The 19,042-nt window shown below is 46.0% G+C and overlaps 1 protein-coding gene across 1 annotated transcript in view; it reads left to right on the forward strand.

Moving 5' to 3' along the window:
* The first annotated feature begins 7,286 nt into the window (after positions 1-7,286).
* The window catches only part of LOC142565054 (palmitoyltransferase ZDHHC11-like), a 122,033-nt gene continuing 110,277 nt past the window's right edge, over positions 7,287-19,042 (forward strand). Inside the window, exon 1 of the mRNA XM_075676232.1 lies at positions 7,287-8,258. The gene's annotated coding sequence lies outside the window, so the exon portion shown is untranslated. The remainder of the gene's footprint in view (positions 8,259-19,042) is intronic.

The raw sequence follows: 19,042 nt of genomic DNA on the forward strand, positions 1-19,042 counted from the left end.
GGTTCGCGGGTGCACAATGTGCCCAATTACAGTGCAGGTTCTGCGCATGCACAGTGCTGCCGACGCTGTTTTTTTTATACGTAGGCTTTCAGTATAGGAAATCTGCTTGCGTCCACTTATTCTAAATATCTGAGGGTAAAAATGTTTTAGAACTTCTCAAGAATCTTGTAGCCATGGTATACTCGTTTTGGCGTAAGTACCACGGATCCTACGGATCCTGCGTTTTTTATTTATTTATTTATTTATTTATTTATTTATTTATTTATTTATTTTGGAAAAGGTGTTGGGGCGGTGGTGGTGCTAAGACGTTTATCTTTCTATTAAGGATACGATTACCCCTTGACCGAAGTCATAGGGACGAAAGGGCAAGGTGGAAGAGGCATAGGGTAAAGTCAAATAAAGTGTCCGAGGTTGCTCTCACGGATGTAAAACAAGAGATTCCAGAAAACTAGATCTGCACGTCCGGTTGAGCAGCAGGATGGAGCCAAGCGTGCAAGTCCCGTGGCCTATTCCTCGGTGGCATCATTTGGAGGGCTTATTGGCGCTGCCGATTGAGACCAGGGCAGGTTCACATGATCTGCTGTAGGTCTGCTGGGGCGCGGTCGAGGCAGTGGGTACATCGACTGTCATCTGACGATGCGAGGCCGATGCGGTGGTGCCACTCTGGAGCAGCGCTGAGCAAATGTATAGTCCAAATGTATCATGATACAGATACGAGATGCTGGCAGATCAATTGTATGCGATACGATACTTGCCATTTGTATCTTAAGGGGAAGCTACAGCTCGACCCCAACTCCGATGTCACGTATTCAAACACATGTAAAACGCAGAAACGCTTTTCTGAGATAACCACTAGGCCGATTTTAATGAAATTTGTTACATTTGAGAGAGAAAGTTAAATTCTACTGACTGCTAGAAGCGGAATTTTAATTTAATGCCTGAATTTTTCAGTTATGTTTTAAAAAAATAGAAGTACGAAGTTTACAAACACCTAGCTCTGCACCTAAAATAGATATCGTCGCAGTACTGTAAGTTCCATCCATTAGAGCATCCGAAGCGGAAAATTTTGATATGTCAATTAATATCTTACGTGAATATGTTACATTGTTTACAAGGGTTTTGCAAAAGTACTACTCACAGATTAAGGGTCTATTTGAAAGCCATGTATAATATATCGATTTTGTCCGCTTTAGTTGTGCTATTAGGTGCAATTTACAGAATTGTGATATCATCTTTCATTGTTGAGTTGCGCAGTTTAGACTTCATACTTCCGCTTTCTGGAAATTTGCGGTTTTGTAGACTTTTATTTAAAAATGGACAACCTAAATAAAGAATTCGCCATGAACCATCAGTAGATTTTAACTTTTCCTTTTAAATGCAACAAACCTCATCAGTTTTGGTGTAGTTGTTGCCGAGAAAAACAATTTCTCCTATCCAATGTATTTAGACAGGAGGCCCCGAGCTAAAGATTCTTCTTAAGACACTTCCATACATCAATTAATTACTCACGATGGCTCCGTGACAGAGATGCTGCAAGTTTACAGGTATTTACTTGTGAATTTCTCCGCTCGCGCCAGCAGCTTATTTGAAATTTCTTCTATTATCAGGTAAATATTTTTAACAATATAAACGGGTATTATATTTCCATGATAGGATGTGTAGGCGCAACTGAACGAGAACGTAGAAAGAAACAGACACACAAATACAGCGCTCGTAGGACTGACACACAGCGCTGTGTCTATGTGTGTTTCTTTCTGCGCCATGATTCATTCGCGCTTACACATTCTATTATGAATTCAAACCAACTAGCCCGCCAACGTGTTTTAACCAAGTTCATTATATTGCCATTCCGCAACAGTCTTTGGGGCCCGCCGGACTTGCATCAGATTAACGCAGGTACGCTGCGCAACCAGCGATTTTTTCATGCCGCCTTTACACTCGGTACGATGCACTGCTTCCTTATTGAAATGGCGGACAGTGATTATTGCGGCACATGTGACGTTAAGGAAACCACCAAACATTCCTTCTGTGACTGCCCCACATACGAAGATGGGAGGAGTGCCCTTCGGACAGCTTTGGGGCACTTAGATGACAGGCCTTTTACGGAGGAGATCTTGGGCCCGTGGCCTCGTGCGTCTGCTATGTGGAAGGCTACAAAGGCGCTACTGCGTTTTTTGAAATGCACAAGCCTGTATGACCGCCTGTGAATAAATCAGCGATGAACGCTTGTCTATGTAACTGTGCAAAGTCTGAACTTCTCTCTTCCTTCTCCTTCACTCCCCTCCTCCTTTCCCCAGTGCAGGGTAGCCTACCGGGCTCATCTTGCAATGCTTAACCTCCCTGCTTTTCCCTTATGACTTCTCTCTCTCTCTCTCTCTCTTTTTATGGTTCGAATATAAAGCGCGTCAGCGTTTAGTTTACTGCGTACTCGTTTGCACATGTTCGTAGTTGTCCCATACTAAGCTTCAGTGCATAATCGGCATAATGCGCAATGAATAGGTCGCGCGCTCTACGGGCGTAAGATTCTTTAAAAGCAATGCATCACGCTATGCACGTTTCGTTTTTATACGTCAGTAATTCACAGTAAATGTAGCGTAGTGTATCAAGCTAGTATCAAGCTATGAAGAAACACCGGAAAGTTGAATGAACAAACTTGGATAACATTTACCACCACTCCGTTTCAAATGAGGCGCTCACATTTTCATTATCACGATCATGACACACCATTAGGAGTTCACACCAATGCGCAAAGTTTACTTAAATATAGGTGGATGTTAAAGCGCGAGGTGGAGCAATGTGCGCCGCTGATCGTGGACTTGCAAAACGCGCTTTTTGATTTGACTTTGCACCGATCAGACGGTGATCATGATGTAACAGCAGATGATGTTTCATTTTAGAAAGCATGCCGACTGCCATTAGCCGCTCTCAGCTCTTCGGTAGAAATTTCCAATAAATATATGCTCGTAAACGGTGCGGTAGAGCTCGGCAGTTGCCTGAATTTGACGACAAACCCGTCTTTCGGATACTCATGAGAGTGCGTTGGAAAAACATGGAAAAATTTAGGCAACTGCAGTAAGAACCTAGTATGGCAACCTGGAAGAAGCCAACGGAAGCCACGACAAAGCGAAGGCGCGAGCTCGAGACGAACGTGCTTGGGATACCGAGGCTTCCGGAACGAAAACGGCTGAGCTTACGCTTCCAGGCGTGTACGGGTTCAACCTGTTTTCGAAGCGGCTATTCTTCTAGAAAACATAAGCAAACAAGAGGTGTGCCTCAGGGATCGGTACTCTCACCAGTATTATTTAATATTTTACTGAGCAGAATCCCCGTTCACCCAGGAGTCAGTACCTACGTTTATGCTGATGACATTGCCTTTTTTGGTATGGCTAGTGACATATACTCTCTTTACGAAACATTGCAGTCGTATCTAAGGGAACTGGAACACTGGCTGGATAGCTTACACTTAAACCTGAATGCTAATAAGTGTGCTATACTTCTTTTTCCTGTTAAAGACCCAGTATACATATCGCTGCACTACCATCTCGAAGACATCCCACAAGTAGAGTCATTAACCCTTTGCGACACGCATTAGGATATAGTCATCAGAAAATTTTGAAACTGCCTGTGTGCACTCTTGATGAACAATATTTCAGTAAAAAACCATAAACAAGCCGGTACCTTAGGTATTAATAAATTAGGTCGCGTCCTCATATGTACACACTGTGACTCAATACAACTAAGTCAGCAAAAGTCAACCGAAGGCTTTATTGCATGAAAATATTGCAGGTAGAGCGATAAAAAATTCCTCTTTGGTCATCAGCTGATCAGCCTTCTTGCTTACTTGGTGTGATATTCATAAAAACAGTCATTAGTGGCGGACAGGCACAAGAACACTTCGCACTTCCTGCACCGAACTCGTGATTTGGAATTGCATCCAGGCTTCCGGCAACGCTGTGGGAATCGTGCATCCACGTGCTGAGGCCAGTGCGCTTTACCATCCAAACGAACAGTGTTTGTAAGGAGGGGTCCACTATTATGAGGTGCTTTTGATACCCTCTGTAAGCTTTCCGCACTTGGTCGCCCTCGCTTCTTCTCCAAAGGTTTCTCGGAAACAAGCAGGCTCATGGCAGTATCGGTTTGAAACTGTAGCATGTCCATCGTGTTCTTTCGGACAAGGCCTTCAGCAGAAGCATCTCTTAAATACTGCAACCATGAGTTTGCAAGCGCAAATGAGGTGAGGTGTGAAATTACCCTTACAGGCCATTTTTTTGTCTTTGCTCTGATGTGATAGAGCGACATGATAAAATCCAACTTATCAACCCCACCCATGTGGCGATTATACTCTAGTATAGCCTGTGGGCATTCTACCTCGATGCGCTCCTTTTTCGAGGAGCTACAGCCCTAGCTTCACCAGTGGAAACCTGTGTTGAGGCCACCGTGACCAGATTGTTGTCCTTCCATCGCACAAGGGCAACGTCTCCTTCCTCTGTCACCTTGACATCGGTGCTCCCACGCTCCTCCTTTCGCATTTCTTTTTCGCCCTTCAGCTTACAACCCAGCAGCCTGTTGCACCTGATCGTACCCGTGGCAAGGATTCCAATACCTTTTAGCTCCCTCAGAAGCAGCACGGACGTGAAGTAATTGTCAAAGAACAATTTCAGGTTGCGGTGCTGTGGGAATGACTCCACAAGTCTCATTACCACACAGCCCCCTAGACCAAGGTAGGAGAACTCCCGGTCTACTCCTGTGCCTTTGCCCTGATAGAGTTCAAAATCATGCGCCAGACCATCGGTGCTGCATCGCACAAAGATCTTCACACCAACAGGGTTTGGCTTACTTTTCACCACCTGTTTTGCTGGGACCCTTCCTGTAAATGCCACCATCTGCTCATCAATGCAGTTATGTTCAAGCTCTTCAAGCTGAAGGCACCGGGACCTAATGACATCGAGGAGCGGCCTCACCTTCCAGAACTTGTCCACACTGGATGCATCCCTTGGCTCATTCTGGTCAGTTATGTGCAATGCGCTTCGCAATTTAAAAAATCTGTTTACCGCCATTGCATCTGCAATTGCAGAAATTCGGGTACCGCTTTGCCAATACATGCGGACACGTGGGAATTTCAGGACACCCATGTAAATGAGAATTCCAAAAAACACTTTCATCTCTTGCACGGAGCACGAAAGTTCGTTTCCTGTGTTCTGCAAGGCATAAATATTTGTGTACTTCGTGAAGTCCTCGAACACTTCATCGGTGAAATACTTCATGAAATACTTTAACGGTTCTTCTGGCGTTGATCCGCCAAGCGGGTGGTAGGTGCAGCGCGTGTCCACTGGATCGAAAGGTTTGGAGAGCCACTTGACATGCTTCACTTTTTTCGCAGGCATCTCATCACTGTCACTGAGATCACCCTCGTCGTCTGCAGGATGCATTTTAGGGTCATGCTCCTCATTCGATGCAGTTACCTGCAAACGTAAAGGCAAAATGATGCAACTGCTAACAAGAAATTTCGCTATTTGCCACTTACCGCTTGAGCTGCCTGTACATCGGCGACTTCATCGTCAGAAAGATCGGCGTCTGACACATCTCCATTCATGATGGCGTCAAAAAGCTGGTCTACTGACGAGTTCGGAGGCTTGCGTCTTGTTCTCGCATGAGTCTGGATGCCTATAAAAGGAAAAAAAGGCTCAGTAAAGCAGAAAAGCGACATTCGCCGCAGTTACAGCAGGATGAACCGGCGGCCGCCTAAACGGTGCATTTGTGACACGTTGTGTACAAATAGACACGCCATCGTAAACATGACCACCGTTTCCTAACCAGTAGTACAATAAAAAATAATTCCGTATTATTCTTATCTATAGCACTTAGTTATCAGGTCCACAGCTTTAGTTCCAGCTTAATCAACGTTTTAAATAGGCAGAAAAGATAAAGCCAAGAGCACCTACTTGACGCGCCGTAGAACGTCGAGGCGTCCATCTTGTTTTCTTGTTTTGGTAATGCATTTGGCGCGGCAATCACGAGATGGCAGCACCGTCCGGTAGAGCGGTAAATTCGAATGCGGCTCCAATGGCCCAAGTGTTGATGACGACGATAGAAGCTCGCAAAAAAGCTCGTGAAAATCGCGTGTACAATTGTACACGCCGTGTCGCAAAGGGTTAAAGTACCTTGGAGTTATTTACAACGGTAATCTTAACTGGCGGCCACATATTGAATATATTGCGACAAAAGGAGCTCGTACAATGGGCATTTTGCGCAAGTTAAGCAATCGAAGAACAGGTATTCGCAGAAAATCCCTCTTGATGGTATATAAAATGTACGTTCGTCCGGTGTTAGAATTTGGATGTGTTTTATTCTCAGGTGTTCCATCATACAAGCTTCGGCCGCTAGTTTTGTTAGAACGAGAGGCCCTACGTCTGTGCTTAGGCCTTCCAAAATACGTTGCAAATGCCGTATTATACATGGAAGCAAGAATCCCACCCATATTATGCCGATTTCACCTTCTGACCGTTCAGACCTTCTTAAGGCTATATGAATCATCATTAAACCGTCCTCAAATTATTTTCATCTCTGATCCAGAATTATTTTTTTCTGTTCATTGGCCCAGGTTTCATAGACCACAGATTATATTTGTGCAAACATTACTTGAACCACTAAATGTGCAAATTCGTGATGTGCTTCCTAATAATACGCATTCAAATTACCCAGAGATCAGGTTCGACGACATTTTCCCGAACCACGCGAAACTACTCCCTTACGGCATCTTAAACGCCATGTTGCAAGACCACCTAAGCACCCTAGAAACAAACATTATCATTGCGACAGATGCCTCACAGTGCGAGGAAAAAGCTGGCATTGGAATCTTTTGTCCTGCGCTCGACTGCTCTTTTTCTTTAAGATTGCCTGATTTTGTGCCTATTTTTCTGGCCGAGTTGTTAGCAGTAATTCTAGCTTTACGTAAATTAGACCAAATAATTACAACGGCTGCTATTCTTACTGACTCCCTTTCTGTATGCTCTTGCCTTACCGCTACTAATGAGTCACCCATGCTAAAACTCTTCCACTTACTAGTTCCTGCCCATGTGAAATGTATTCATTTGATTTGGGTGCCTGGTCATAAAGGTTTGTTTTTTAATGAAACTGCCGATTCACTGGCACATGCATCACTAGCGGGCCCTGTTCTTCCTATTCTACCAGTGACAGCACAGATCACGGCGGCAAGATTTCGGATGAGATCAATTAGATCAGCCTTATCAAACCCACATTTGGCAGCTTCTCCAGAGTATAAACACCTGGCATTTCCCTGGCATAGCGAATCTTGTTACACAAAGATGCTTGAGGTCTGCCTCACCAAATTACGCTGCCGCATTCCCTCCCTAAATTTCTATTTACACAGGTCGGGTTTGGTTCCCTCTCCCCTTTGTTCTTTTTGTGAGGAGGAGGAGACGATACAGCACTTTCTTCTATCTTGTCGCCGTTTTGCTGCGTTAAGGAAAAGATTGCTGGAGATACCTTTTCGAAGAATTGGCCTGGACTTGACAGAACCTGCAATTCTTTCGTTCGGGGCGTCCATTTTGGGATTCAGCCACAGGGATGCATGCTTCGCTGTCCAAATATTCCTTACAGAATCTAAACGAATGCCCTGCTAAATTCTATTTTTTTATTACTTTTAAATTAATTAGTACTCATTCAACAGCACCTTCCTGATTTTATTTTAACCGGTAATTCAACCCTATTCAATGCTATTCCCATAGATATTAGGAAATTTATGCTCTATATTATTTTGGAATAATCCACCCATTTCTTGGCCAATCCCCCATCGTGGGTAGGAGCCACACGTGCCACAGGCTACAACAACAATAACAACAACAACCTGAGACACGACACGGACCAAGCCGGTGCTACCAGACCAGCCGAGACGAAACTGGCGTGTCCTACGGTGAGCCTGTGTTCCGGCCAGAGCTGTGATTCAGACCAGGCTGAACAGGTCGGTGCTGTTCCTACGGTGAACCAGCGTTCGAGCCCAGCGGTACCAGATGGCCTTGGTCGAGAGCGACAAGTTCGGGCGAGCCACGTGAAAAGGGTCCGGCACAACCGCCTGCTGGGGTCGTGGCCACGGTGCGGCGTTGCTGACCGCGTGGGCTTACCGTGCTGTCGCGCGAGTAGTTCATCATCTGCACGTTTGCTGGCCGTTTGTGCGACGAAATCGTACAAACGGAGCATCAAGTCTACAAGCGCTGACGTCTCCGACATCGTCAATTCTTGTGAGTGACCTTACGAAGATACTCATCGTAGCGTCAGCGAGACGCGCGCTGTGACAACTCGCGTGAGTCGTGGACTGCGTGGACCATGTAGAAATAGTTCAGTGTCTTGTTAACTCATCGTAAGTGTAATTGTTGCCGTCTGTCGTGGATAAATGTTTGTCCAGTCTATGACTTTGCTTCCTGTACCTGGGTCCCTGTGCCCACGAACCACCACAGCAACTTTTGAAAAAAGTTGACACACAATGGAGATAATGTGCAATGTGCATGAAGCTAACCAGCAAATATTACGTTTGCGGACGTATGGACAAAGGCAGAGGAAAGGGTGTTAGACCGAGATGGGAACAACATAGCGGATAGGGGAGATGGAGCGGAACCTTGCTATAGAGCTATGTATATTGAACAGCAAACAACGAAATCAAAAAGAGAGAAGTTATGATAGTTCAAAGTACTGCAGCACTACTGTTCGAACCCTTATAACGGTGTCTGATTCTCTGAACGCGGTGTTATTGGGGAAAATCTGCCGATGACTATATTTGCCTGCAGCGTCCGAAAATAGTGCAGAAACTACTCGGCATGTTTTATTATCGTATCACTCTATCCATATACAGGGTGTTTCACGTAACTTGTGCCAACAGCCCCACGTGCGACACATGCAACAGTGATGAGATGCTCGCACACGTCACCTGTGTCTGCCCGCGATATAGTGCCCAGAGACAGGTGATGTGCCGAGGACTGTACCAGTTGGACAATCGTCCACTATCAGAACTAAAAGCTTTAGGTCAGTGCTCCGAAAGAAGATCCGCGCTGACGGCCCTAGTCGCGTTACTGAGGTTCCTGCGGTCTACGGGCCTCCACGACGGACTTTAAGAACGCCGCCCCCTACTGCTCTATAGTGTAGGCGGTTTATTTGTGCTCGTCTCTCTTTCTCTCTTTCTATCTCTATCTCCCCCCTTGCACTCTTTTTTCTTTTTATCCCCCTGCTCCTTCCCCCCGTGCAGTGTAGCCAACTGGAACTACCTCTGGTTAACCTCCCTGCCTCTCTATACATCCTTTTCTCTCTCTCTTGTGCTAAGGATTTCCATTCTTTTGTATTCCGCTTAATTACTTCAATTGACTAAGATGAACTATACAAAAATTTTTATATTCACTTTAGGGCCAAGTGCGTTTCGTTGCGTTGTTGAGGTGGTACAGAAACGACCTATCCAATTTATTGCGGCAATGCACATGCTGCGTGGTGATTTCTTTTTTCGGCGTATAAAGAAAGCCCGCGGAAATATGAAATAAAACCACGTTACTGCGCTCATGCGCTATTTCGTGCGAAAGAACCGTGCGCGCGGACCGTGGCGAAGTGAGCGGCTCTATGCATCGGCTTCACAGTGCGTCAGCATCTTCGGCGGTGGCACACAGAAAGGAAGCGCCGTCGTCGATAGGCTCGAAGCACGGCTGAGACCGTTGCAATACGATAGCGCACCATCGCAGTCACGTGGTTTAATTTCATATTTCGTGGGCTTTCATTAAAGGCCGAAAGAATTCCATGGGCTCCGTGTTCACACTAGCAGTGGCCGCGCCTGTATATCTGTTGGGAGAAGCCGACATCAAACTGATGATAGTAGACATGAACAAGAATAACCTCTCTCCTCCCTTTAACGGAAAAAAGTCGGAGAAGTGGAAAGGCTAGCTCAATTGCTTTCTGATAAATTTGATAACAGGCGCTTGAATATTGAAATCCACGGAATACCTAAGGATTCCCGAGGAAGGGGAAGACCTTCTATAAGCTAAAGTCAATGACGTCGATACAAAGTTGGGTGTCGGTCAACTTGTTCGTGCAGCCATTTCCGCCTTCCACGGGATGACATCCAAGTCAGGCAGGATACGGGGTGTGATCGTTCGCTTAGCGCACCAGGACCTACCTCACATCTGGCTAGAGAAGAGGAGGGAACTTCGGCAGTCTAGCGAGGGCCTCTATAAACAGAGAGCATGACTAGGCCTGCAAGGATTCTCCTTACGACAGCAAGAGCATGGGCTACAAGGGCTGGGTATGATTATGCGTGGTACTCGAAAGGGAAGGTGCTGACGTGAAGAAAGAACGGGGAACCAGCTGCAGTCATCAGGTACGAGGACGATTTGTCTGCCCTGCGCGGTTGGTGTTTTCTTTTTTGTCAGCGTATCTACTTGTGTAACGTATTACACGGCTTGAAATGGCACCCTAAGGATGCATTACAGTCAGTGAATTAGTCAGAGAATTTGACAACAAGCAAAATATTTTTCTACGGTGCTTTCATTTAAATGTGCACTCATTTGGAAACAAGGTCGCAGATCAACAAAACAGACTGGTGCTCTAGTTGGTATTGCATGTTAATAGTATTTAGCGCAAAGAAACGCGCCACACGAGAGAAGGCACACAGGACACAGCGCTACTAACAACTGATGCTTTACTGCACTTGGTCACAGTATATATAGCACCGCACAATAAGAGACGGAAAGGGAGTGTAAGGTTACCACAACATCACAGGTCGCCTAACAGCGTAACAAGTCACCACTACGGTGTCAAGAACAGTATCTTCTTCGCTGACAACGCGGCAGATGGGCAGCTCACGCTATCTTTGTTTCGGTTCATTTCAAACGCCTCTACAATTTCCCATGTCAGTTGATTAGAATGCCTGCCCCTCACTCTAGTCTTTTTGAAATAAGGTTTGCAGCCACAACTCATGCAATGTGCAGCAATATGACCAAGATGAACATTGAGTGCTTCTGTGAGCGATCGTTAAGACATCTGTCAGTTTGTCCCAAATATTCTTTCCCGCATAACAATGTAATGCAGTAAACTACAGCATCCACACATGGGAGAACAAACGGGTCGCGATGATTTGTAACACAAGCATTGCAGATCTTCTTGGGATTATTAACCTTGGCGCACAGGCAAGAAAGTTTAAGTGGGGCAGAAAAAACAACGTCAACTTCAACTCCTCCTACAATTTTCTTGAAATTGTTGCCGACTTTATATATATACGGCGCTGCGACCACGTTTTTACTTCTGCATGGCGGCAAGGCGGCACCAGGACTATTGATTCTGCTTTTTCTTAACATGCTGTCAGCCACCGCAATCAGCAGCTGCAAAGGGTAGCCAGCTGCGCAGAGTCACGAAATCTGGTTATCGAAACTTTTTTGCACAATATGCTGGCAAGGTTTCAGAAGTGCATTTTTAAAACATAGATTGATGATGCCCCTCTTAACTAATTTCGACTGTGCAGATGCGTACGGAACAAGGAGCTTCTTTCCTCTTGTCTCTTATGAGCCAAGAAGAAAGAGCCAAGGTGAGGTCTAAGAACCTAATGCGTCCGTGAACAGACTCTTCACATGTTAAGGTGAGAGGTTTTAGGCATTCCCGAAAAACAGAGCAGATTGTCGAAGTGGTTGATGATCACTGTCACGTTTTAAAATCGCCAAATAGTCGTCCACGTATCTGAATACCATTGAAACCGCTGTTGTTTCCAAGCGAGAGCACAAAATCCTGTCATAATGTGCAAGAATAAGGTCACTTAAAGTTGGGGCGAGGCAAGACCCTATGCAAACGCCTTCTTTCTGTATGAACGTTGAATCACCCCAAGCGGCGAACATAGAAAATAAATAAAACATTAAAAGTTCTAAGAACTGATTAGTGATTAGACCGGTTTCATTATGAAATCTCACCATACTGTGATTGTCACTGGCGACCTCCACGCATTCAAACAGCTCTTTATCTCGCAAAGAGTGAAATATATCCCTAATGTTAAGCGGAAAGGCACAGTAGTTCTCATAAGTGTTGTCTTTCGAAAAACTAATTACTTCGTCGGAACTGCTAATCCTCGTCGGAACTCGCCGGAATATCGCCTGAATTACGACCGTACTGTTATATGGTGTCATAAGCACAACAGCATCCCCGCCGCCAGATGGTGCATCGGGAGGCCGAGTTGTTCGATGCAGCTCGGCCGGCTTGATGCCCGCATTGCTCAAAGCCATGGGACCGCAGCTTCCGAGAATGAAGGTCTTCTGGCCAAAGGCGTCTTGATAGGTGGGCTCTGATTGGACTGCATAAATGCAAGATGACAAGCTCCAAGGAGCGACCTTAGTCAGCCACACACAATGGCGCAAGCGCCACACGCAAGCCACTCTCATCGCAAGACTGTACAAATTCAAATAATCTGGCAACCCCCTACCTAAAGGAAAAACCTAAAACACAAGGTTCACGTTGATCCGGACAAGTACCAAGAAACTTCCAATTATGTGTCGTTGCGAATAGACACAAACGGGTTTACGTAATCAAGCTAAGCAATCATGAATTAAAGCTTCCTCAGGTCAGGAAGGCGAAGGGAGAACTGGCCTTGATTAATTAATATCCGTAACGCTTAGCACAAGATAGCTATATAATCACTACATGATGCCAATTTGCAAAATAAACAAAAGGGAAACCATCTACAACTCTTACCACGTTCCTAAATTGGCTCAGAAGGTCTGACTTATTCCACCTTTCTTCAATCGCTCTTATATATTGTGCCACTGTGAAGCTACGCTCAATCTCAAAATAAAACCATATCACCAAAATAAAACATGACCTAGGACTCATCCCATTGCAGACTAGAAGAAAGATATCTCGGCTAACTTTCTTCCATCGGCTTTTTCATAACCCAAATATATTCTCTCAGGCACACATCTTACCAGCCAAAAGAAAATTCTCACGAATTGATCACGAATTTAAGGTCGAACAACCATTTGCACGTACTAAACTATTGCAGTTTTCGTGTCTGCACTTAGCCATTTCGGTATAGAATCATCTCCCAAGTAATATAGCTGAAATAACTGACCATATTATATTCAAACAAGCACTTAATGAAACATTCGTGAATTAGTAACATTAACATTTCTTCCTGCATTTCTTCAGATGTCAGATTATTGTTTGTATAATGTAAGAATTACTGGCGTATGATGTCGAATTAAAAGTGATGTAAAAGTTGTATAGCATGTACTACTTCATATAAGGATATTCTACTTACAATGTATATTGTATATCATTGTATATTGTATATCAATTGTCCTCCCCCCCCCCTATGTAATGCCCAAGCTGGGCCTTTAGGGTAAATAAATAATAAATAAATAAATAAATAAAATCCGAGCAGGTGGCCGCATTTATACGACAAACCTTTACATATTACGACGCCGCGTGATTAGAATAAGTCACCAAATCTGAAAAATAATAAAAAATTTCCAAAACGAAATCGTGCAAACTTTCCAAAGCAAGTCGCAATCAAAATTACACTAAGGCTTTTTATCTTCAGCCTACATCTCCTTGTGACTAAAGAAAACGAAAACACTGACGCTTTCCTTTCTAGAGGATTCAGCTGTCACGTCTTCATGGAAGCAAGCAAACGAACAAAAAAAAAAATCTGCCATACCACGAGCAGAAGAGACCAATGATGCCCTCTGTCGAACAAAAGCTGCGAAGACTTAAACGTTCAAAAAATTTAATATCGTCGAAGAAATGAAAGCTCATGAACTTAATCTACAAAACGTGCCTAAAAAAGCAATCCTGTCAAATAAAAGACGACTCGTTATGAACTTCCACAAAAGCTTCACTTATCCACTTGCGCAACTTGCTCGTGATCTTCCAAGTTGTATGCAACACTGACCCTGTTTGCTTTACAATGGTACACGTGTCGTCACGTAAACTTTTCACTTGAACGTTAATCCTTGATCTAACCTGAGCTGAAAATGCTAACAACCTAAGAAAACTTTGCGGTATTCCTTACGCTTCTCAAATATTCAGCCCCCAACTAATCTCCTACAGTATGAATACATAAAGAACAAAACCCTTTGCAACGCTCCTTCCTGATTTCTTTTTCGGGCCTCAAACGAACCCTTTCAGAGGAGCTCGAGAGGGTCGTGCATTCCGAGGTTTTCGCAAGGTGGAGGTCTCGAAGAAGGCAAAAGCCGCTAATCTGCTTGACGCACGTCATAGCTGCAACTTTAGGACAGCAGCCTCCAAGTATTGGGAGAAGGGTACAATCACAGACTGCGCGCCCATTGTCAGTTTATGTGCTAGGCAGTTGCCTTTCCTTGCTCCCGCGAGTGGCCGGCTCTTGTAGCAACCAACAGGATGCTTCCCTTTGTCTCTCTGCTTACAACTAGAAGTCCGAAATGCGGTTAGGTGACGATTACTACGTCTGAATCTTCGCGAAACTCTCCTTTTTTGCGATCTGCAGCACCCCGATCCACGATCTCCGCAAACGTCTAAGCTTGAAATTTGCCGTTCTCCGCTTTTTCAGTCTCCGCCTAGATCCTGACCTTCGCACATTTGCCTCTGTAGCCCTGTCGCTTCACACGTTTTATTCTAGACGCCTCGACCGCGTCCACCTCTCTCCTTTTGGGCCTATGCCTTTTCTTCACCATCTGTTCTGGCCTATTCGAACAGCCGTGGGTGACTTTTCCTGGCAGGCTGGCCGAACTTGCCGCCTCCATACAAACTTGGCCTAACGGGCCCTCCGTTTCTTGTGCTTTTTCTGGAAGGCTGGCCAAACTTGCCACCTCCGCACACACTTGGACTAACGGGCCCTCCGTTTCCTTTGCCATTTCTGGCAGGCTGGTCGAACTTGCCGCATCCGCACACACTTGGCCTAACGGTACCACCGTTTCCTTTGCCCTTTCTTGCAGGCTGGCCGAACTTGCCACCTCCACACACACTTGGCCTAACGGTCCCACCGTTTCCTTTGTCCTTTCTGGCAGGCTGGCCGAACTTGCCACCTCCGCACACACTTGGCTTAAGGGGCCCTCCGTTTCCTGTGCCCTTTCTGGCATGCTTCCCTGTTTCCCTCGTCGAGGAAATTCACTCGCCAATTACAAACGCCGAATCGTTCATCACCTCCCGTGCCCCAACGTCTCATGTGTCTCCAACGTTGCACAATACGAACCGGCCGTCCACGACTTTCCCCTGAAGTTTTCGCCAATGACCCTGTCATCAATCAGTGGCCTCTTCGTGATGGTCACGAGGGGCGACGTTGTTGTCTTGAAGCTTGCTGTCATTTATGAGTGCTCGAAAAGCCGAAGACCTGTAACCTGACTGTCTGTCCGTAAGGCTCAGGTGACGCTGATTGAGCGGCCTTGAGTGAACGATGAGGCGTGATCAGCACCCGTGACAGCCGCATGTCTGCCGGTGAAGCATCTTTTGTTCTCAGGGATGGCCAGGCACAACATCCCTCAAGCCATCCTTGAATGGTTTTTCCTTCGCCTCCAAGCACATTTATTGTGATAAATAAATAAACTATTCAGTCAATCAATCAGTCATTCAATTAATGTATATTAGGTATTGCCCAGCCCAGCTCTGGAGTCACCGCTGTGTCTGTGGGGAGACGACGCGGACGGGTGGCCGCTGCGCGAGGAAACTTCACAGGCAGGGATGTAGGGTTTTCGCGTAGTTTCAATCGGAGTGCTTGTCGCCGTTCTGAGCGGGCAACGGCACTCGTAGTCATTCAGTATGGCCGAGATGTCTGTTTGAGTGGTTGAGGGCTTGTGCAACTGCTCCTGGACCAGCCTGTCAATACACACGTTCCCAGGAATGCCCCTGTGACCAAGGACCCAAATGATTAGTTCATGAGAGCCAAAACTCTCGATCTTGTGGACTGTTTCATGTGTTTCTTGTACAGCGTCACTAATGGGTGAGCTGTCGTAGCAGACCCGTACCGCTTCTTGGTTATCAAGGTAGATGTGGGTTGTTCAGAAAACGTGTCGGTAGGTGCAGCAGAAGCGAGGTTTGCACAGGCGAGATGAATGACGCCTAGCTCCGCCGCCATATGGGACTGAGTTTTCCAGCGCATACTGACACCCCTGAGGCACCTGCGGAGCCTCCGGAGTTGATAGCCATAAGCAGTCGTCGAGGACATGCCTGCGTCACAATAGAATATAATAGCGTATAATAAATAATAGATAATAATAATAGAATATAATATAATTATTAATGAAGAACATGGCTTGGTTATAGAGCCATTCGAAGCGCTCGCGGGCACGTTCGGCGAATGAGTAGAGCAGCCGCATAAAACTTTGCCATTTAGAGAAAGAGAGAGAAATAGAACAGAGGAAAGGCAGGGACGTTAACCAGACGCACGTCCGGTTTGTTACCCTGCACTGGGGGAAGGGTTATAGGGACGAAAAGAGAGAGAGGAAACAGAGAGAGCACAGTTTCGCGCACTGAAGGTTCGCACCGAGTCTCCACGCGGTTGCCAAGACCTGTCAACTTGAGGTACTTCAACAACTCTTTCGTGGCTTTCTGTGCCATCAACGCGTACCACCATGGTTCAAGGATGTTCAGTTCCGAAAATGGTTTAGAGTGCAGCTGGTTCAATTCTGTCCGGATAGCTTCACGTTCAACGTCGTACTGGGGACAGAGACACAGGATGTGTTCAATTGATTTTATAGTTCAACAAGAGTCGCACATGGGCGTATCCCCCATTGCAATACGGAACGAGTAGGCCTTCGTAAATGCCACCCGGAGCCAGAGGCGGCACAATACTGTCGCCTTAGAGCGGGAACCTTTTCATTGCACCTGTTGCTTTTAAGGATGGATCAGGCCTATGGAGATGACACTTCGAGAGGTTGGGAGAAGACCAGTATTTGTGTGTCATAGCTTTAGGCACGATATGAAGTTTTCTTGAGGCGGCGTTTCTTGATAAGGGGATTGCAATAGGTCGGCTTCCCGATGGGCAGACCGGGCAGCTTCGTCGGCGAGGTCATTACCACCAATACCGGTATGTCCAGGTAGCCGCTTGAATATAATTTCATGCCCTTTAGCGGTAGCTTGATGGTAGTCTTCTCTTATTTCCTATGTCAGCTGCTTATGAGTCCTATGATATAGGGCAAAATGTAGACTCTGAAGTGTTGCCTTAAAGTCTCAAAAGATGACCCATTTCTGAGGTGTCTCTTCCAGGAGGTATTTGACAGCAGCACACAGGGCAGCAAGCTCTACCGCCGTTGATGTTGTCATGTGTGACAGTTTGAATTTCCTTGTGATTTTCGTAGCCGGAAGGACACCGGCACATGAAGAGCTGATAGATGACACCGAGCGATCGGTATTAGGTCCCCGTATGTCTCATTGATTAATAGCAGCGTCATCTCTTTCAGAGCTATTTTTGGGTGGCTGGCCTTCTTCTCTACACCCGGAATACTTAGGCGCACCTGAGGCTGTTGAGGACACCACAAGGGCAATGAAGGCCTTGCTCCTGATCCGTGATTGTAATGGAAGAGAATGGAAGACGTTCCATGAGGTTTCTGCGATCGCAAGAACGCCAAGTGATGATCAGGGACGCGGGAAAGATGACGGGTATGCGTCCTGAGACGGCCCACAGCAGCGTATGTTTGGATGGGATGATCTTTGTAGAGCACGATTGTTGCAGCTGTTGACGCACAGCGAGGAAGTCCTAAACACGTTCGCAATGCTTGGCCCTGTAAGCTCTCCAATGGGCGAATATTTGGCTTAGACGTACTGGACAACACTGGAAGGCTGTAGCGTAGATATCCTAGGAATGGAGCTCTGTACAACTGAAACATGAGGCGTACAGATGTGCCCCATGTTTTCCCGCACATAGATCTCAGTACCTGGGCAATCGACAACAGTTTTTTTTCTTCAGGTACGTGCAATGAGGGCTCCAGGAGATATTTCGGTCGATTATTACACCCAAGAATCGATGGGTCTTTCTATAGGTGATAGTGTGTCCATTAATGGGGTCTGGGTATGGCGTCATAGGTTTACGTGTGAATGCAATCAATGCGCATTTCTCGGTCGATACAGTCAAGCCTTGTGTTTTAAGGTATGCTGATGTCAAAGTTGCTGCCCGCTGTAATCGCGCGCGAACCTGAAAGCGGGTGACCACAGAAGTCCAAAGACAAAAGTTCTACCACATGGAAAACTGCGCGTCAGCGATGGCCTCAGTCCATCCTGTTTCTGCCACAATATGCTACTGACAACCTACGCGTCCTCAAAAGGCAAGCACTCTCCGTGTATATATAAAACACCGTGCCGAACGAGATCAAGGATGTCAGGATAAATACTAGGAGAAACATCCTGGCAATCGATGTGATGAACCTTAGCGCGCTGAACACACTACTACATGTAACGCAGCTGGGTAACATCAAGGTCCGATCCATCGGGCCAGCGATTGGTGCCACAATAACAGGAGTCATCTATGACATTGACAATGATATATCTAACGCAGACCTCCCACTTCTCATAAAACCAGCAAGTGAACACAACGTCATTGTGCATGTTGGTCGTCTCGGTAACACACGCTGTGTTAGGATAACGTTGATGGGTGAATTTCTTCCTTCCTATGTGAAGGTTGACCACTTTCGCCACCACGTTAGACCATTTATTCTAAGACCAATGCAATGCTTCAGCTGTCAGAAGATTGGCCGTGTGAAGTGTGTTTTGCAGAAATTCTGCAGTGCGCTGAACCCCGCTCTGAAGGCAACTCTCTCCCAAATGACTCACTCAATTACCTAATAGCCCTCAGTCTCCAGCAGCTGAGGAGCACCTGACCAAGGCGGCGGTCAGATCTGTAACGCAGCACAGGGTGCTAAGAGTCTGTGCGTCCGGACAGGCCGCCAATGGAAACTGACCCTTGCAACGTTTAACACTCGAAACTTCTCGAGTTAGGCTAGCTTAGCGGGACTTTTTGAGGAACTATGAGACATTGTTTGGGATATCATCGGCCTTTGTGCGATTAGAAGAACTGGTGAGGCTTATACATTGCTGAATAACAGAC

Source organism: Dermacentor variabilis, chromosome 1, assembly GCF_050947875.1.
Source record: "Dermacentor variabilis isolate Ectoservices chromosome 1, ASM5094787v1, whole genome shotgun sequence".
Lineage (NCBI taxonomy): Eukaryota > Metazoa > Arthropoda > Arachnida > Ixodida > Ixodidae > Dermacentor > Dermacentor variabilis.